Below are 20,121 nucleotides of genomic sequence, written 5' to 3'. Positions count from 1 at the left end.
CAGTGCCTGAGAATCTATAAAAAGGGCTCACAAAGTAATCTGCATCAGTACTCTAACTGGGTATTGTCTGCACACTTATTCAGTTGCTATACTATAGTAAAATGTTTATCACGTCCATTACAACTGTCCATTGCAACTACTTCAGTGGAAATGAAATAACCTAACAAAGCAAATTACAATACCATCATTGGATAAAACATGCAACCTTCAAACCAATTACAGCCAGCAGGCTGCAGTCCAAAAACAAAGGTAAAGATAGAGAAAGGTCAGGTTCACATAGGGAAAGGTTATTGCAAATGGGTGGTGGGAGGGTAGAGTTTGGGTAGAAATTTTAATGTGAAACTACTGAATCTACACTTTCCAAAAGGATATATGGATTGAAAGGCAGTTATCCTTCAAAATTCACACATCTTCTAACGATGTGTTGCACTACTTTAACTATGTAATATGTACAAAAATGTGTCACTTGGAGAAAAGCGGTGCATAAAATGCCCATATTCCTGAGAACAGCATACAAAATGCATGAAAATAACATACAAAATGCATTGTATTAGTGGAAAATACTTGCAGAAGTGTGTATACCAGGAAAACTGCTGACAGATTTTTGTGAGAACTTAAAAGAAACACACCTCAGACTGATGCAGAAATGTGGAGAACTGAATTTAAGATTAGTAAGGGGGTGGGGGTGGAGTGAGAAACACAACTGAACAGATTCAACCATCCTCATGTTCCATGATGTTCTTTCTGAGATCTAGGAGTCCAGCCCTGCAGAATCCCTTAGTTTCCTTGATGATGGCAAAGGTCAAGGTGGGCCTCTCTTCAACCATCTCTTGAGCCTCAGGCAGATTCCAAGTGGTACCATTTGATCATGACATTTGTAAATAGCTCAGTCTACATTCCCTGCCATTGCTTTACCACACCTAGTGAATATGGCCACTTTTGCTCATGTGTTCTGCCTCGCAATGGGAAAATCAGTCCATTTCATTTTCTCTCGCACACATTTTCCCCATTCTTAAACTCAGTTTTACTCATTTCCACCCATATTCGGTGAATTACATGTTTTTCAGTCCTATTGAAAATTAATAAATATTTTAGTGTGGATTTCTAATATACACATTGTTGTATGCATTGTATGCTAGGGTGGGGTACCCTAGCATATGCAATTATTATTATTATTATTATTATTTATTTTACTCGTTGCTTGGCTTGGAAACTGCATTGAAAAAATCAGGGAAAATGAAATTTGGAGGATGGCTGTGTTTTGGTTCATGTATTTTTCCAGAATGTGTGAATTAGGTAGGTTCACCTTTAATTCCCCCCGCCCCAGTCCCTGGTTATGCATGAAGCCTCAGGATCGAAAAACCTGTTGTACAGCTTGTTTTATATTTAACACCTTATTATTCATTTCAAATCAAGGGCTGGAGGAGCAAAAACAAAATTGTTCTATTTCCTTGAAAATGAAGATAAATCAATCATACTCCTACTCCATTAATAACAAATGCATGAAGGAGACCTCAATTTAAATTCAGCTCCTAACCTCTTTTTTAAAATAATTTTTTTATTGTCGCTCAAGTGAAAACACTTAGCATAAAAAGCAGCAGGATTTATACTTTGTTTACTCTGGTGGAACACAATTCTGAAGTTTTAGCTGCAGCTAACAGTATGTGAAATGGAACAGGTTAATGGTGGGGTATTTTGTTTTGTTTTCCTTATTCGTATGACGATTTCTTGTGTGTTAGCTTTCAGCTTTCATTCCATGCCAATATAGCCCAGCCTTCATGTATTGTATCAACCTCAATACATGTGGTGTTTTTTCCCCCTACAGATCAAAAACAAGGGAAATAATGGCAAATTTGTTTCCCAAGGTGTTAGCAAAAGCTTATTTCCTCGGAATAATGGAGTCCACGTAACTGGCATTTGTGTTTTGCAGAAATGTCAGATCTCCCAAGCCCAGAACCCAGATTCAATTCAGCCATTCTTCCCATTGCCAGGATGCAGCACCATAGCAGCGAGTGGCCATCTACGCTAGTCTGTATGATTACAAGGGCATTAAAGGAAATACGAGGGAACTCTACACCTATCAGCTGATTCCCATTCTGCAGCCTTGAGTCCCAAAGGCAGGTTATTGAAAAATCTAACAATTAGAAATCAAATCAGAGGCCTGTGTGGCCTTGCCATCGAATCCTAGGGAGAAATAAGAATTGCAGCAATATGAAGTAATAGTCTGCCCAATGCAATGAATGAAGCTTAATGTCCTCAGTCCACAGCATGACTTCAGTAAAATTAAAAAGCAATGTAATGCTTCTTGGGGCATTCTCTCGGCCCTATTAGTATGCAGTGGCATGTGCCATACTGGCACCTATAACAAGTGCTGTTGGTTTCATTTACAGGGCCTGCCAACAGCAGCTCGCAACAGCCTGTGAAAAGCCATTATACGCCAGCCCATAAAGCCACACAAAATTTTCATTATGTTTCCCTCAAAAAGTGCTTGTTTTGCAGGATAGAGCTGATGTCAATAAAATGGATTGGGTGTCACTTAAACCAAGTGACGTGCTAATCTCCTGCAGGCCTGTGTCCTTAATCTCTACAGGACACAAGTCAGTTTAGAAGCGTGAGCTGTTCTCCCAGGTAGCAACTATTGAGCTCTTTAATGCAAATTCAAAGGCACCACTTATCAGTGTGCTTCAGAAATTACTTCAGCGTGCTTGCTGCCTGTAGATGGAGAGTTCTTCCCTGCTCCAACTCCTCCCTTCCCTGCATACAAACACATACACCCCAAATCCCTGGACACCTTCCAAGAGCCTACTGTACCCACAAGCACCTTTTTAATTCTAAAGAAATTGGCTGCGGTGATAGATGCCCTGTGACCAATTAGATTAGAGGCATTTCCTCTGGCTATTATTAAGCTAACTTGACTATTGCCCTTGTGTAGTTTAGCCTGATCAAAATCCAAAGTCTAGGGAAGCATTTTCAATTATGAGCTATGCTGCGGCACTCCTGCAGACCCAAATTCTTCCGTTCATTCAAAGAAGTCGCTGCAATAACAAGTGATATTATAATGAAAGGGCAGAATAATAGGTTCAGGATCAAGAATGCAAGCAGCTCATCAGACTGACATACAAAGGCTATAGAATGACTTAAATTGGTTCAGTTACCATTTCAGGAGGATAGTTAATATTCTAGGGTAAGTAAGGCCAGAGAAAATCCACAGACAATTTCTGACACTTCACAGCGGTCTAAGAGCTAAATAATTTCTTCCGTGGTAGGATATCAATCATATCCCAGCAAAACAGACATTTTGGACTGCATGCTCTCCTTTCCCTTTTGCTCTCCACTCTGTAATCACCAAAGAATACACTCCCCTCCCCCCGCACTAGCTGTAAATTGGAAAAAGAAAGTCATCACTCCATCCGTAATTAATTTTCTATTTATTGGAATGGAGGCAAGCTGTTCAGCACAGAGTTGGACATGGAAGGAAAAATAAATTCTCTCCAACCTTCTGAATCGGAGATTCTTTTTCTCTTTCCCTTTCTAAGAGATGGAAACATCAGCCATTTCTTTCCTTTCCCTTGCTTGATCTAGTGTTTGATTCTGATGGTTTGCTACTTAATTTATTGCCATTATATCTGAAGTTAAGGTTGAAAAGACATAATGGACTCTTGTGTATTAGGAACGTCTGCATAGTGGTGGTATTGAATGCCATTCACTTTGGGAAGTGCCTGGCATGACCTTCACGGATCCCATTATAAACTGAGAAACAAAGTGATCAGATATTAGTGTTTCCAATGATGCTTCTGAGTTGATGTCCCAGTCTTCTAAACAGTGATCACGCCAAGGGTGCAGCATGTACTCAAGCACTTTTTACCTTTGAAAGGAGATGTCTGGAGGCTTAATGGCATTTTTCAATACTTGTGTTCATTTACAATTATAGAGGTTGACCAAAAGTGGAGATATAGCACTCTGACCACCCTAACAGACACTGATTCTCCATTAGGAGTTTGCTTTTGTGAGGGGGGATGGCACTGGGATCCCTCAAATAGCCCATAAAACCCACAGCTCTGGCCTCTTTCTCAGACTGGCTGCAGGCTCACCTGTCTATCATTCTGTTTCAAATACAGAAACATCTCATTGAATTTGCCCCTAGCTGGGGGAGGGGGAAGAAAGACACGACCCATTTTGCAACACTTGATTTCACATTTAGTTTCCATGACAGCATATTGCCCCAGCTTATATATGAAAGATGGCATTTAGCAGACCTAGCCAGAACTATGTCTTTAACAAAAGAAAATGATCAGACCATTTTAGCAGTCCTTTCCTTACAGCACTGAGTGGACCCCCATCCCCACCGCCAAAAAAATTGTTTGTTCCACCTTCAAATATTTATTCAAGTATGGATTACATTTATATCCTACTTTTCCTCTGAGGAACTTAATGTGGTGTGCATTGCTCTTCTCCTTTTATTCTCACAACAACCCTGTGAGGTAGGTTAAGCTAAGAGACCATTAGCGACTCAAGGTCACCATAACACTAATTTTTAAAAACTGGATCCTCCTTTGCTGTTTCCACAACACTTGCTTTAATCTCCATATTTGACTGTATTCATACATCAAGGTTTCACTTTAGGAGTATGATCGATCAGCCCATGAAAGGTGAGGCTGAGAGATAATGACATATGTAATAAGATAAAATTTAAAAAATGATTCCTAGCAACACTGGTGAGCAGTCACTAACATCATAAACACCCCCTGATTTAAGACTAAATGTTACAGTGATTCATTTCCATCATTTGGATGTATAAGAACACTGAATCAGGTGTTATTAGTCACCCTGTCTGACAACATGGCTTCAAGGAGTGAGCTTGCTCTAAGTATCCCCACCCACAACATCACATGTTCCTTCCCCAATGTCTTCTCTGGTGCAGCCGAGGGAAATACCCCACCCACCCAGTACTCTGAATGCAAACCACTTCCTGTGCAGAGAGGAGAAATGCCCGGTTTCAAAACTTTCCCCTTTGCAGTTTGGATTGAAACCCCCCCCCCCTTTTAAATCCAAACCTCTTCCTATGTCAAGTGAAGCAATTCATCCACTTTAAAATGGAGCATTTTCTTTCTACAGCAAACCTATTCAAAGGCATGATTCCAGCGCCAGTCAGCTGATTGGTGCTGTAGGTGTGGCTTCAAAGGAGGTTGTTGTACACCAATCAGCCAATTGAAGGTTGCTGTAAATTCCAATCAGTTGATTGGCAGTTAAGTGACCTTTAAACTTCGACAGGTCTCACTTATCTGATGTCATTACAGATACTAGATCTAATTTGTGGTGCTAGTTTTATAAAGAGATGGAAGCTTATGCTTTGCCCCACAATCTCAGTGGTGTGTGTGTATTTTACCATGGTTTGTAGTAAAGGAAAGCCGCCTTTATATTGGGACAGAAGATGTCATCTGTTGATGAATTTATTTCTTGGAAGACACACACATTTCTGAATTTGGGGTGAGTGAAATAGATCCTAGTGCTCGGGAAATAAAATTAATCACTGAAGCTGATTAGCTGTATGTGTGTGTGTGTGTATCAATGTAAGTGACTTGGTCATATTAAATCTGATTGATATGCTTTGTTGTTTGGGGTCTAAGAGTGCATAGGAAAATACCGTTTTGCATTTTGTGCTTTTGCCTAGCTGGAATGTGTCTTTGAAATGTGATGGTGCCTCTTGCCTAGATGGAATATAGAAATGTGTGTGTAAACACTTCTGACTTTATGACTGGGATGCAGCCTATTACACAAAGGTAAGAGTCACATCTTTTGTGCTGCCCTCTTTTGTATCTGGCACTTGACTGTGTTCCCTAGAAGGTTACCCACAAGGAAAAGTAGCCCTTGGAATTGAAACAGGTGCCCCAAGAGCATGTTATGAAAAACAGAATTACCAGTGCATAATTATTATTATTTTGTTTGTACCATACAACAAATCATTAGCCAGTCACACTATGTTCCATGGGACTTTCTCTCTAGTAAATGAGATTAGGACTACAGTCTAAAAGTTGTTTTCTGGAGGACAAAACAGCAGATACAGTATGCTAAGAAATTTGACACTGCAGTGGACTCTCTTAATATGCATTTGAAAACAGAGCCTGTGTGACATTACATCTTGGCAGCTGGAAGACAAATGATGTGCCTTTACCCATATTAGGTAAAGTGCAAAAATTAGCAATGACTGTTTATAGCTTCATTTTTCCTGTGCTCAGTATGCTACTGTCATAGCAACCCTTACAGTTATAACTCAAAGACCACCGCCTTTGAAGGACGTAATTTACAAACTTTACAAGATGTTGTATCAGCACTCGGATATTATAAACTATTCAGTTCATGCCAAATACTGATAATCGTTTCTTCAGGAAACCTTTTATGGATAGAAAAAAGCTTAAATAGGCTGCTCCCGTTAGATTCTTTATGCTGCTCTCTGCTTTCTTTGATGATATGTGGATAAGTGAACTTAGTGCTGCATCCAGCGGTGGAAGAAGAAGCATTCCTTTTAAGGCTGTTAATTTGCTTGGTGCAATGCATTGCATAATGGAAATGGGAGGAACATTTTAGACCAGCTTATTATTTGGGGGCATATTTAATCCTTGCTCCTTCTTAAATAATAGCTGGCTGGAAAGAAGCTGAAGTTGCTGTTCGTAGAGCTAAACCATGTCTTCCATGCCACACTCATTGGCAGTGGCAGTTTAACGGGAAATATATGTAAATACGAATAGCCGTGTTTAATAGCAGTTGGTATGGAATGTATGGATAAGCAGCAGAGAGATAGGTTTGGGGAATCTCACTGCTGCTTGAAGGAAAAAGAGCAACACAGTTCCTAGAGTTATAGCTGCAATCCTGAACATATCTGCTAGGAAGTAGGTCCTACTGATGGCAGCAAAGGATTGCACTTTAAAAGTACTCAGATCTTTTTCTGAACTGTTTCTCTGAAAGGTATTCAGACATGAGTTTTGAGTATCTCCTAAAAGTGGGTAGCAGCAGCCTCAAAAGCAGCACAGGTGCACTGTGTGATCTACTAGTCCAGAGACTTTTGTAAATTGTTGTACAAAGAGCAGCCCTGGTAGCTGCAGAGATTTAACTATGTGGAGAAAGTAATATATGTGATGCCATGTCCATGTATACAGAGTTCTACTGGCATGAGCATAGAAACAAACTGTTTTACAGGAACACCCAGGAACCTGGATGATCCTTCTTGAGGCTGGCAGATTGCTCTGAGTGAATGGCTAGGCTGGCATCACTGTCAGAGACAATGTTCAGGAGGCCCTAATCCCAACCAGCCTTTCTTGGGGAATGGGCCAAAGCAAGGTCCATAGCTCAGTGGTACAACTTCTGCTTTATATGCAGAAGGTCCCAGGTTCAATCTCCATCATTTCCAGGTAAGACCAGGTGAGACCCTAGCCTGAATCCCTGCTGTCCTGCTGCCAGTCAGTGTAGACCATACTGAGCTAGACAGACCAATGGTCTGACTTGGTATAAGGCAGATTCTTTTATTCCTTTTCATCTCAAATGGGCAGCTGTGCCATATGCATTCCTTGGTGTGCAGCAGCAGCAGGGATTAGTCTTATGCATCTGCAGGAGCATCATACTGGCTCAATCAGTGTGCTTGTCAAACATCACCCTTCTCCCTCTTAGTAAACAGTTGCAACTCTGCAGCCAGGAGGTCAGGTAATCACTGTCACCCAACCATAGTACCACACTTCTGCTTACATCATGACTACTATGAATCCATAATGTAAGTTATGAAAAATAATGCAGACTTGAGAAGACTGTCTTAAGACAGTACAAATATGATTACTCAATTGCCTATCTAACTTTCTGTTAAGTTGTGGGTGAACATATCAGACGACACAGCAATTCTTCAAACAGCTCTTGTTTATTCACAGGCCAGAACAGAACTGAACTGAAGGGTTCAGCCAGCCTGCTTATATAGAGCTCCACTACAACACAACTGTAACCATTTTCTGTATGTATCCAATCACTGACGTCACTTTCGATCCCTTATTTGCATATGTGGACCTGAACTATCTACAGTATCCCTCTGCTGGCCCAGGGTGAGAACTTCAGTACATAACACTTTCCTTGAAGGAAATCATGAAGGAAATCTCCATATTGAGGCCTAGCTGTGGAGTTTGTTTCTCTTATCAGAATGGAAGTTAATCCCTGCCTGGAAAATCCATGGATGTTATGCTGGGTCTTTGGTGGTAGGCTAATAACAAATGGGCTTCTCTAGTGAAGTGCTGTTTTTAAGGTGCCTGGGAGATCTCTTAACACTCCAGCTTGACAGGAGAATGCCTGTTTTCCTTTGTATACTGCTGAAGATTCAAGTGGTGAAGTCAGACAGGATCACTGCAAAACTTGTATTTCCTTTGACGACTTCTCTCTCTCTTGCAATCCCTCCTTTCACTTCAGATCTGTGTGGAATGGTGCTTGAAAGCACCACACAAACCATGCAAGCATGCCTAATGTGTGTTCACTTGGAAAGTATATCCCTAATGTACTTTAAGCAGCCCTTTGTTTACACTGAAGTTTCAAGATTGATTTGAATTACTCTTGGGTGAGTCAAGAATGCAGGAAGGAGAGCTGTTTTCTAAGCTTCTAAACCATCCAAGTGCATATGTACACATGCTTAAATACCATTGAATTCAGTAGGATTTTACTGCTCATACCTCATAGCTAGGTTGCTGCAATCTTTTTTTTTAGAGTACTTTTATACAGCCTTTCCTTGTATAAAAACCTTTCTGCAGCCAATTTCATGCTATATATAGTCATATGTGCATCAGATCCTCATGAATGCAGTGATAAGATTGTGGGTGGATGTGGATGATCAAGTTTTCCCCCCAGCCAAAGTCATCCCAACTTGTATATTCCTCTTAATGTGTTTGCTACCTGGTGATGAGAAAGTGGAATTGCATTGTTTGCTGGTAGGTCCTGGTATGGCAAGGAAATTCGGCAGAAATTCAACTTTCAGGAAAAAATTATCTTCATGTTAGAAAACTTTACCTATTGAATTTTTGCCTTTATGTAGCTTCATGGCTGTATGGTTGGTTGTCCCATATTCAAATAGTCAATTGATATAATGAGAATTTATGATAACAATGCTAAATAATTAGAAATGATCGTTGATGGTAAGTAAGGGCTGTAACTGTGCTTTGTTGCTGACTAAAAACAAAACTATCCAACAAATGGTTGTATTTTAAAAATGCTTTAATGCAAGAAACCATGGAAGAATTCTTTTCTGCTTGGGCATGAGGACTGAGGCAGAAAGCCAACCTACAGGAGCTGGTAGTTAGAGTAATAATATTGCAAAATATCTAAGAGGGACCATTTTCTGAGCTGGCATAAAACCAATAAAACTACAAGCACAGAGCAGTTTTAAGTTACCGAGTAACAATAGTTTTAAAGCCCTAATAATGGGTGACACATTGATTTCCTTTGGCAATGCATTCTAGTGGAAGCAAATGACTGATACACACAATAAGACATCCTAAAGAGCAATTTACAAAAAAGAATATTTGGTGCCATCAATGACTGTGTACACATTACTGTTTACTCGGGCTCCAGGGTGCTCCCATCATTGAGATTTGAAGCTAAGTACACATGACATTGGCCAAAATTCATTTATAGACTGCAGCTTTTAAGAAACACTCCAGTTTGATGTGTTTCCTCTCATAATAATATGAGTCTTGCTGTATCAAGCCAATGGCTCATCTTGCCCAACATCCTGTTCTCATGACCTGGTGCCAGTAGGAAACCTGTAAGCAGAATTTGAGCACAGGGTCACTCTCTACTCCCCAGATTTCCAGCAAATGGTATTCAGAAGCATGGGGAAACAGATCAGGAAAGGTGCAACAGGTGAAGCCATCCTCACCACCACTCTGGTGTGTACAGAAACATACAAAAGCCACTTGAAACACAGTGGGTGTTGAGGATGACCTTGTTGTATCTCAAGCCACTAATGTGTACATTAGCTCTGTTTGGAGGATTTTGTCACGCAAACATAGCCCTTTTATTGCCAAAATTATTTGGGTGACAATTGAATAATAATCTGCATAACTACCTTTTGCAGCTGCTACTAAAGCGTGTTCTCCTTCATGGAGAGCACGTGTTGCGGTGGGGGCTGACAGGACACTCCAAAGTTGTGGCGTGGGCTAATTGATCGTTGGCCACTGTTGTGTTTGGGCTTCCCTTGTTCTTGGGAAGAAGTTAATGTTGCCATTTGTTGATTGACAGCCAGAAATGTTAAAACTCCCTACACGAGGAGTAGAGCTTCCTCTTTTCACCCCGTGCATCAGATTGCCCGTCCCCCCTCCCTATATTTAGGGTTGTTTGCTTTGACCTTGCTATGCCTGTCATGGGGTGGTCTGCTCTTGGGGCAGGGGCCTGGTAGGAATTTTGTCCATCTGGCTGATTGGCTGGGGCCATTTGGTTTTTGCCTACTGCGTAGCAAATCGTCACAACTTGTAAGGTTGCGGTTCGGCATTGGTTTATGGTTTGGTTGGTTGAGGGGCATGGATTGGCTGTGCCTGCCCCTCTAATGCTGCTGCTGCAAGGGATTCCGTTAAAGGAATACAGGGGCTCACCATTGCTTTTGTCTGAACCCTGTCAAGGGGCTAGGGCCATGCAAGAGCCCCTGGTTGCATTTGGGGAGGGCTGAGGGCAGGTTCCCTGCTCCGTCACTACCCCCAAATGTATTCCCCTTTTCTGACTTTCGCAGGCGTGCAGAATGTCAGTCTGTCCCCCACTGGGGTGCAGATAGACACAACCAATGCCTAAGCAACCACTCACATTGTTTGTATTTTAATAAAGTTGTGGCCAAAATTATGCCAAAAACCTTAAACAAAATTTCTGCGTGATGTGTGAGTTATTTGGGGTGGCCCTGGGAACCTCGACACATAATATGTCTGTCAATTTTAGCGCCAGAAATATGAAAGCGGCAGATGAGGGGAGAGATAATAAACTCCTGTATACTGGGATCAGAGAAAGAGGGGAAGCAATTCAACATCCATCCTGCATCTTCCCTGATTGCCGCTAGAAAATTGTTTCTCAGTGGCAACATACCACCGGTTCTCATGTTACAGCCTTGAAGCAACACAAAAGGGCCAGAATGCCTGGAAAGTTGGTACGTCCTGTGCTTCCTGGGTGGTATTCAAATAAGTTCTAGTATTGAAATTAATAGAACTACCTGATCCGCTGGATCCCAAAGCAGCCCAGTTGTTATCACGAGACAGTGTGGTAGGCCCAGTTGCTGTACCAGGCTGGCACAACGTTCTGCCTGCCTCCCCTACCTTCCACTTAGTTCAGCCCCACCAGGCAACAACTGTCAGTTAGAATTTCAGCCATGGAGTGTACTGATTAAGCAAGTTATAAAATTTCTTAAATAAAATGCATTCTTTTTTGGCATACAGTGGTACCTCGGGTTAAGAACTTAATTCGTTCTGGAGGTCCTTCCTTAACCTGAGGTACTTCTTTGCTAATGGGGCCTCCTGCTGCTACCGTGCCGCCGCTGTGCGACTTCTGTTCTCATCCTGAAGCAAAGTTCTTAACCCAAGGTACTATTTCTGGGTTAGCGGCGTCTGTAACCTGAAGCGTCTGTAACCCGAAATATCACTGTATAAGAAGCATATTAAGCAATTAAAAATACTAATAAATAATAATACTCTTTTGTTCTGTGGGGCAAACACGGCAACAAATTCTGAAAGGAGCCTCAGTTTATCTCTTGCTTAAATGCTTGCTTCCTCTTCCTTTTTCTCAGTCAACTGAACAGTTTTTGCTCTCTTCTCAGGATACAATAACTGCCTCATTTACGTCAGCTAACCATCATGCAGGCATTATCCTTGCATTGTTTTAAATTATGACTCTTTTTCACAAGCTGTACCTCGGCTTTCTTAACCACTTCATAATTCCCCCCCCCCTCTTCTTTCTTGCTCACTTTCTCCTCTATACCAAGGAGGCTTTCATTCTTCAAAATGAGGTCCTCCAGGCATTTCTGTCCTGTCATTCTTGAGTTGAAATGCTCCATAGGGCCTGTCAGTCTGACTAGTTTCTTTGGTGCCTGGTAACAGGTGTCGAAGGATAGTAAATCCAACTGAGCAGCGGCGCTCATGAACAATTTTCATTCAAAGGGGGGGGAAAGCCCTCCTTTCTCTCCTTGAACATCATTCTGCAGGCAGCAGAAGTATGTTAAAATCGGAACACTCTGGAGACAGGTCAGTGCCAGAAACTTATTTTTTGGGAAGGGGACCCACTCACCCACACCCACATCTCATTTGGTTCATGACCCCCCATGTTTTTAAATATTTTAAAAATGCAAAAGCCACCAGCAACATTTCCGCAAAACTGCCACTGAGACAAATGGGAGGCAAAAGAGGTGAACAAAGCAATGATTTTGTAAAAGTCTTATTTCATTCCGAGTTGTGTGTGACTCATTCCCATTGGATGAACTGGGCATCTTAATGTACCTCCAAACAAATTTGATTATTGTGGGAAGTTTTGCTTTGCATTTACTAATAGGTATTTACGTGAAGTGTCATGCTTTTAAACATAATGGGCATGATCCATAAGGAGTGTCTCCCATGAAAACAAATGAGAGCTGAATCCTAATGTGCTTTTGCAAAGCCCCACATTTCAATGGGGCTCCTTGAGAGAAATCCCAAGTGGCTTGGTGCTGCTTCTTTTTAATAAGCCTCTAAACAAATGAGTCCTCTTGTTCCGGGAGCAGATTCTGCTTTGCATTTACTGGTAGATATTCAGCTAATACATTTATTGGCATGCAAAGATTTTGAGCATTTTAAAAAGGCAGATATTTCATACTTTGGCAGGCATTTTTATATTGTGTGCTTGATAGGCGCAACATGCTGTTCTGGGAGCTTCAGCGAGCGTAAATCACAGCAACAATGAATAATCTGAGCCTGATTGAATTTATGGTCACCATCTTCTCTTTGGTAAATTCTAAATTCATGAACTTTTAAGTGCTTCCCATCTTTTTAAGGTTTTCCATCATCACAAATTCAGAAGGAAATAAAGCTCAGGGTGATTTTATGAATAACAACAGCAACAACTATCCTAGCACCGCTGAGTATTCCAGAAGGCTGAATAACTAATTTGCTTTAGATTTCAATAGTTTTGTGTAGTTGTAGTTGGAGCATAACTGAAACAGATATGATTCGGATTGTTAATTGGTGCCTAGTAAAATGATTAAAAAATATTTGGCTACAGATATTGGTACCTCTTGTTTCAGAATGCATCTATCCTTTGCTCCTCCTTTAACACGATCATATATATGAAAGCTTAAAAAGTGATTTGTGGAAACCTACATCATCCAGCCTTACATACGCCCCAGTTGATGAAATATGGACCATTCCATATAGAGATGGGAAAGAAATTAAGTTAATTGTGCATTTTAATACATATCTAACCTAATCCACACCTCTCATAAGAATACATGAACCAAAACACAGTCATCCTTCAAAATTCACTCTTCTAATTTTGCGATGCAGCTTTCTAGTGGAAAATGTGTACAAAACTGTATATATTAGGGGTAAGTGTATATTAAACTGAATATGGTGAAAATAGCATACAGAAGTGTATTGCATTAGGGGAAATGGCTTGCAAATCTGTGTGCATCAGGCAAAATTGCAGACTAAAATGTGTATCTTGGGATAAATGCAAACTAAAATGGTTTCTATGAGGGCCTTTTAAAAAAATGCAAATTGATGCATAAGTATGGACAGAGAAATTGAAACTGACTGGAGTTAAGAATATGAAAGACATCGTAGAACCTATTTCTCTAATTTCAAAATGGAAATAAAATATTGGGATAAGGTGAAAGTATTCCAAGGTTCAGAGTGATTTCAGGGCAAAGAATTATTAAGCACAAGGGCACAACATATTCATAGCAAAGCACAACCACTATACCTCATTCATTCCTTTTCATTTTATGCTGGGTAATCCCAAGGCTAAGGGCTTATCCACACTTAACTTTTGCCCTTCTCTTTCCAGACTAGGGACACCAGCTCCTGGAGGCCGAGCCTCTTTGCCCCAATCCAATATTTTTTGGGTGAGGGCCGTTCCCCCACCCATGTCCAAAAAGTGCAGAGGCAAAGCACCGAGCCAAGTGCGGTACAGTGGCTGCCTCTTTCTCCTCCTGCTGCCATGGAGGGGAAGGAGGGCCAAAACAGCCTCCCATCGGTGGTGGTGCCAGGAGGAGGAAGAGGAGGAGTCACCCACCATTGAAGCCACATGGTTTCCCTGTTTGGCTTCGCTCTGGCTCCGCCTGATGCCATGCATGTGACGTTGCTCCTCTCCATCTTTGTTCCAGGCAACGGTCCATGGTTTAAACCTCTGTGTCCAAGAATTGATTTTGTTGCAGTTGTTGCTGCCTAGTGAGATCGTATGAGATACTGCCCGATGCTGGCTCTACTGCTAGCACCACTTCTCTGCTGGCCGTAGAGGCAGCGTGGTGGGTGAGTTGACGGGGATGGTACCATGTCTTGGACTTCTAGTGTCCAAAGTGGCTGCCTCACCCTTCCTCATGGGTGGGATGGACCTGCCCCAAATATTTTACAGTCCTTAAAATCTAGGCATTATTCAAAGGGCTTAACCCTTTCTCCCTGTGTCATTTGCAAGATCTCTTTATATGGACATGCATGCACACGAGCTGCTGTTAGATGTATGAGAGAGATAGCCATAGGACTATAATATTATTTGATGATGAAGATCATTGATCTTTTGCAACCAGCATTCAGTCCAATTTAAGTAAAAATGCTTCCTTGAATTGTGAGACAGACTTTAAAATAATATGTATTTTGGATCTAAACATAATAATGCCCATACCCAACGAATATCACAATTATACAAACCAACCTCCATAGCAAAGCCTGGATATCTTATTACATCTTCATTGTCTTTAGTAAGTGTAATACAAGCACCTGAAGTATTATACATGCAACATACCTAATTAATGTATTTCCCTGCAACTTTCTTTTCAACAGAGCCTTCCTTCGAATAACATGATAACCTAGGGCAATAGCTGATAAAACTCACAATCAAATTTGCATTCCTCTAAGATTCATGCAAGAGAGAGGGAGAGAGAAAAAATGACCTCAAGTAGAGTTCTGACAACAGAAATTGTATTATTTGTATTTGTATTCTGTACAACAGAAATTGTATTATTTGAACTATTTTAGATCCTACAGTGGTACCAAGGTGGGTACATTGAAGTAGATTAGAAGAAACAAAAAATCTCAGTTTTATATCATAAACAAGTCATAATAACAGGAACAGAAAAAAACCCAGCAGTGAGTAAAAGCAGTATCAAAATCAAGCCAAAATTAATAGCCCCTAAAAATCTGCTGAATAAATGGATTTAGAACTGGCACTGAAAATTCATCGGTGTCAGTGACAGTCATATTTCAAGGGGGATGGAGTTTCATCATCAGGGCATCATCATATAACAGCTCCTTTCTTTGTTTGCCATATAACAGATTTCTACTGGACTGTGGACAATCAGGAACACAAACTTATTAATGCATGGACAGGTCAATATGGGCCTGGCATAATTATATATGAAGAGACTATCCTTCAGATATCTAGGTCCTGAGTTTCTAACAGGTATATTCAACTATATTTCCACCAGTGCAAGGATTTCAGTTTGTGCAATGGAACTTCCCACCCCTCCCCTGTTTCTGTGTGTGCACCCTGTGGTTTCTCCAAATCTGCTCCAGAAGGTCCAATTATATTCATTTATTTATTCATTTTCTGTTGCACCCTTCTGCCCAAAGGAGCCCAGGGCAGCAGTCTTTCAGGACTGGTGCAATAGGATCCTGGGAGTTTGAACCCCCTTGCAGTGTAGCAGCCACCTTTTGCACCAGCTTTTTCTGACACCTTCTCAGTTCAGTTAAAAAAGCTAGTTTAGACCTTGCAGAGTTTGAGAGCCCAGTACATCAAGAACCATCTCTTACCATATGAACTTACCCAAACCTGGAGATCAGCATCTTAGACCAATTTTGGCTTGTCCTCTCTAAGAGGCGTTTTCAGGATGTCAGTGAGGGAAGAGGCTTCTTCTGCAGTAGTCCCCAGTTCCCATGGAAGCTTGCCTTTGTCTCCTTTTCAGCACTGGACAGGTTTTTTTTTAATTACTCTTTTCCTTTGCTCAGTATTAATGGTTAGTGGTTGTTTCTGGTGTTCATTGTTGGGTTTAATAGGGCTGTATATCCTTCGATGATTTTGGATGAAAAAAATTAGTATATTTGTATTGCTTTAATGGATAATTTATTACATAATTTTGTATTTTACTTTTTTTGTAAATCACTTTTGGACTCCAGTGACACATAGAGCTTTTCACGGAAATACAGCTGGGAGATTACTAGTGAATGGGTCACATTGTCCAAACTATCCCTTTCTGAGAATGTCCATAGCTGGTAAATAAACTGGAGCTGGGGGGGGGAACCTCCTCTTGATGCTAAGACCACTTGGGTATTCAGCAACAATGCTTTCACATGAAGCACCCACTGGCAACGTAGCTGCTCTTTCAAAAGGGATTTAACACCACCATCTAACCAATTCACAGACCTGGATGCCACCAACCCACAGGATGGGGTCAGGATTCAGTTTCAGCTTATCCTATGTAGGGTGACTAGATTCAAAGGAAGAAGATGGAATGTCAACAGGTTCAGTTTTTTATCATTGTGGAATGACCCCAATATTACTTCCTGTCTTCATTATTAAAGTTGTATCCTGTCTTCTAGTATTCAACATTAAGCAGCAAGCATGTGGGCTTCCACAGGATACACTGCTACCACAATACATATGTATCTTCTATCCTGCACAGACAACTTTCTTTCCCTTTCCCTTTGCCTAGGATTAGTTCATCATAATCTGATCTAATGAATAAACAATGTAGGGCTGCAAAAGAAATGCTTATCTCCTCACCTCTTTTTAATGATTTCAATGCTTTGGTTTGCACAGAGCTCACCACACTGAAATGGAAGAATATTTTGTTCTAGTGTTGCACAATTTCCCAATTGCATTCTTTAGACTCACTAAGACCTTAGATGGAAGGCCACAGAGGCATGGTAATTGAACAGGAGGATTGGTGGCCGATAAGCAAGAAATTCGATGCTGATAAAAGAAGAGGTACACTTTAAAATGGAAACTTTAACTTATTGCATATGTTGTGGAGCAGCTGTACAGAAATAGGGCCAGATGGCCATCAGTGTTATGTGTGAGGTATATCATGTGATAATACACCACTTGCAAATTTGCTTCTGCTGAAAGGTGATGTGAAAATTCGTCGGGTAGTAGTTGACATCTCTGTTCTGGCTATTTCATATATGTGAAGTTGCAGTCAACAAATTATGAAGATACATGTGTGTGAACTCAGCCATTGAATGAGTTTGTTCCATCAAGGAGCAAGAACAGAATCACTGATTTAAATGGAAAAATTTAATATGTAAACAGGTGCTGGTTGTATGTATACCAGAACGTGTGGCATAAATTTATTTATAGATGATGCATGCACGTGCAAACAGATTAGCATGTAATTAGATGACTGTGTGGATCACTTTTTGTAACTTGGTTTACTCCTAGACCATTTTAAATGGACAGTTGTTCTTGGATTGCCAAGTACCCCATTCTGTCATAGTTTGTTGCTAACATGTCCAGTTGTTGGCAGGGCATCCATAGATCCCCCGCTTTCATACTTCCATACTTCCTGAATCACACCTGGAACAAATACATGGTCAAGAGTTAAATCCTGAAGTAACTTATCAGTAAGCTGTTTCCAGTAGATCTCCCAGCTTAATCTGGTGTTTCCCTGGGCTCATTCTACCTTTATATCCTAGCATCTTAGAGAACATTTATAGACTTTGAAGGAAAGGAGAACTTGTTTAATTATAGTATGTATATAAAAGAAAAGGGAGATGATTTCTCCTGATTAGCTTTCACTGATATTTTTGAAGCAGGCTGTTACAGGACTGCAGCTTTATACTAAACCACCTTTCCTATTGGATTTGTTAAGTGCTCTATTAATAAACTAAACTCAGAAGTAATGAAGGGTATAAAAAAAGAAACAAGTTAAGTGAGTTACTATAGCACTGTAAAGTCAAATAAGACAATGATAAGTAGTCAAACATAAACTTAGCTAATACCGACCATTAAAATGTTAATAGTCCATATCGGGTAAAATAAAATATTAGAGAAAACTCTATGAATTATTCAATATATTGATTTACCCGCAAGGAAGTGAAATAAACATGTCTTCAGTGGTGATCTAACAAAAACAAAAACAAATAAAATGTTTCAGTACACAACATATAGCAAACATTGTCTGCAGCTAACCAAAGCATAGTACTGTCCAAAATATCACCATTTTCACCAGATGCATTAAATGGGCATCTATATAGAATGAAATGCAGTGTTAATAAGCAGCTGACTTGAGCCCAGTTCCAACTGCATCTGCGGGAATGGAGCCATGCATTGAATTCTGCCACATTAAACTTACATTCTCCATTTCACTCACACCTCTTTCCATGTGTCTAACTTCACCTCTTCCCCCATACAATGAATTCTTTTAGTCCTAGCATTAGACTGTAGCAGAAGTGAAGAGAAGGGATAAAGGGTACCACCACCTCTGTGGAGGAACCAAGCTCCTTCATCTATCACCTGTCAGCAGCCAGTTACATCCTCTATAGTAGAGGAAGAGGAAAGATGAACAGAATGGAGAAAGTTGGCATTCTCTGAACCATAATGATGGGATAGCATTCTGTCCAAATATATAAATGGTGGAAATAACTGAGAAGAAAAAACTCAAAGGCGATTTGGAAGGTCTGTTGTCATTTTTCCAATGTAGAAGAGTACAGTGCTGTATTCTGTTTTGATTGCTTTAGGACAGAAATCTCCCAAGTGGATGCCTCAGTCTAATAATAATAATAATAATAATAATAATAATAATAATAAATTTATACCCCGCCCTCCCCGGCCAAAAAATCACAGTATTAACATCATAAGGGAGAGAGAGAGAGAGAGAGAGAGAGAGAGAGAGAGAACCAATTTAAAATACAGGTTAAAATGCAAATTAAAATGCAGCCTCATTTTAAAATAGTCGATAAATCAAGACCATAAGGGGAGGGAAACATAAGGGTCAGACTGAGTCCAAACCAAAGGCCAGGCCGAACAGCTCTGTCTTGCAGGCCCTGCGGAAAGATGTCAAGTCCCGCAGGGCCCTAGTCTCTTGTGACACTTATGCATTCCCCAGGGACAAATCCTGCTGGGGTATCATCCTGTGGGAACCACAGACACCTTACAAGCAGAGAAATGGTTTTGGAATAGGAAGCCAATGATAACTTCTTCTTTTTCCTTTTTTTACAATTTAGCTGTGCTCAGGCAGTGTTTGAGAGGACTTAACTGCTTAAGAAATATCTCGGGACTATTTAAAGAACAATCTTGAGTGAGAAGTTAACATAAGTGTCTTTATGGGAATCATTACCGTCTGTATAGCAATCTCTTCTGAAATGTCTTCACCGATTCATTCTGAAGTTAGGTTTTCCCCACCCCCAGTCCAGTTGCTATGATGCTGGCCTGCTTTGCTCCAAAACAGAAGGGTTGGTCTTACATTGCTATCTTTATGACATTATGACAAAGGAGAATTTACAGTATAGTCTCCTGACTTGATCCTTCTGCTGGGGAGCTGACTTTGAGTTATTAAGAAGTCTGTTTTATTTTAAAAGGGGTGTTGGTTGGGAAATTACTTCATCTGTGGAGAATTCACAGATTTGTTCACTTTTAAACCTGTACGTAAGGCACTGTGATATTTATGGCTAACTATGTGCCCCAGCTGACTATAAAGTTCAGTTGATTAGAGCAAGTATGCCAGAAATTCAGAATTAATGTGCAGGTTTCCATATTATAGTAATAAAATATCTTTTATAAACTGTTACCATCCACATTGTAGTAAGACTCCAATAAGGCCCAGGAGCCAGTTTTCAGCCCTGAAGTTTTAAAATGTCACATATTTAAAGTTGACAATTCTTACTATGGCTTACACTGAAAGGACATTTTTAGTTCAGCAGCAGTTAACATAACACTTTTTTTTTT

Source organism: Podarcis pityusensis (genome assembly GCF_964106645.2).
Source record: "Podarcis pityusensis genome assembly, chromosome: 9".
NCBI classification, from domain to species: domain Eukaryota; kingdom Metazoa; phylum Chordata; class Lepidosauria; order Squamata; family Lacertidae; genus Podarcis; species Podarcis pityusensis.
This window is presented reverse-complemented; position numbering follows the sequence as displayed.